Genomic DNA, 2,229 nt, shown 5'->3' on the forward strand with positions numbered 1-2,229 from the left:
AAGAAAAACTCATTTTCTGGGTAGAAATCCAAGCTCGCTGCAGAAATTTGCATAAGTAATGAGGAGCCCAATGGAAAAAAAATGTCTGCAGGGCATTTCAGAGAACTTTGTTGCAGCCCCTCCCATCACAGATCCTGAAGCCCAGAAGAGAAAAACGGTTTCATGGTCCAGGCCCAGAACACCACTGTTCTGTGCAGCCTCGGGACATGGCACCTTGCGTCCTCGACTCTCCTGTTCCAGCCCTGGCTAAAAAAGGTCAAGGTACAGCTCAGGACATTGCTTCAGAGGGCGCAAGCCTTAAGCTTTCGTTGTCTGCACGTGGTGTTGAGCCTGCTGGTGCACCCAATGAAAGAGCTGAGGTTTAGGAACCTCTTCCTAGATTTCAGATGATGTATGAAAATGCCTGGATATTCAGGCAGAAGTCTGATGCAGGGGCTGAGCCTTAATGAAGTGACTCTACTGGGCCAGCGTAGAAGGACAATGTGGTGTTGGATCTATCACAGAGTTCCCACTGGGGCACTGGCTGGGGGATCTGTGTGAAGAGAGCCACAATCCTTCAGATCCCGAAATGGTAGCTCCACCAACAACTTGCACAGTGTGCCTGGAAAAGCCACAGGAACGCAATGCCAGCCTCTGAAAGCAGCCATGGGGACTGTATCCTGCAGAACCACAAGGGTGGGGTCTCCCAGGCCTTGGGAGACCACCTCTTGCATCAGTGTGTCCTGGATGTGAGACATGGAGCTTTACAATTTAATGACTGCCCTGCTGGGGTTTGGACTTGCATGGGGCCCGTATCCCTTTTGTTATGGCCAATATCTCCCAAATGGATATTACATGTTTTTGACTTTACATGTTTATAGGCAGAAGAAACTTATCTTGCCTCAGAGGAGACTTTAGATTGTAGATTTTTGTGTTAATGCTGAAATGATTAAGAATGGGTGACTGTTGAGAAGAGATAATTATACTTTACCATGTGAGAAGGACATGAGATTTGTGATGGCCAGGGGTGGAATGATATGGTTTGACTCTGTATTTCCACCCAAATCTCATGTCAAATTTCAATCCCCAAGTGTTGTAGGAAAGGTCTGATGGGAACTGACTGGATCCTGGGACCACCCTCCNCACAATTATTGTAAGTTTCCTGATGCCTCTCAGTAATGCTTCCTGTTAAGGCTGCAGAACTGTGAGTCAACTAACCCATTTTTATTCATAAATTTCCCAGTCCCAGGTGGTTCTTTATGGTAGTTTGAGAAGGGACTGATACACAGGTTGAAGAAGTTCTGGAGATGAAATGCCCACTAGTGTGATGATGCTAATGAATATTATACTACAAATATTTCTTTTGCCAGAAGAGTAGATCTTAGGTGTTCCTATCACACACACACAATAAATTAAAGGCATAAAATGATAACTCTCTGAGATGATAAGCATACCAATTACCTTGATCATGCTGAGCATTTTTCCAAATACATCAATACATCGAATGTTGTACATTAAATACATAAAATGTTATTATTCAGCTGTAGCTCCATGAAGCTAAAAAGGTGATGCATACTTATTTATACATATTTTATTAATCAAACTGTGAGAATATAAGCAGAATAACTTGTACAAAGATATTTATAACAGATTTGTTTAAGATATTTATAATGGAAACATTTAAATTCCATCAACAGAAAGATAGATATACATAGTGTCACTTATTAACTTAATAAACTAATTTATTTACTTAGTAAACTGTCATTTATTAATGTAATGGACTGATTCAGATATGAAATACCTATATGTGTATGAGTACATACATATGTACATATATGATGACAAAAACTTGATAGATGCAATTACGTGAATGAAGCTCACAAATAGCAAAAGTAGTCGTTACAAAAAAATGATCTATGATATTTGATTCCATTTTTATGAAGTTCACAACAAGAGAAGTGGACATAGAGTGACAGAAATCAGAAACTTTATTTGCATTTCTCTGATGATTTGTGATGCTAAACATTTTAAAAATATATTTACTGGCCATTCGTGTGTATTCTTTTGAGAAGTGTCTGTTTGTGTCACTTGCCCAGGTATTATTCCATTTTCAAACTGCTGATAAAGACATACCTGAAACTGAGAAGAAAAAGAGTTTTAATTGGACTCACAGTTCCACATGGCTGGGGAGGCCTCAGAATCATGAAGGGAGGTGAAAGGCACCCCTTACCCGACAGTGGCAAGAGAAAA

Source organism: Cebus imitator, unplaced genomic scaffold, assembly GCF_001604975.1.
Source record: "Cebus imitator isolate Cc_AM_T3 unplaced genomic scaffold, Cebus_imitator-1.0 Scaffold1051, whole genome shotgun sequence".
NCBI classification, from domain to species: Eukaryota; Metazoa; Chordata; class Mammalia; order Primates; family Cebidae; genus Cebus; species Cebus imitator.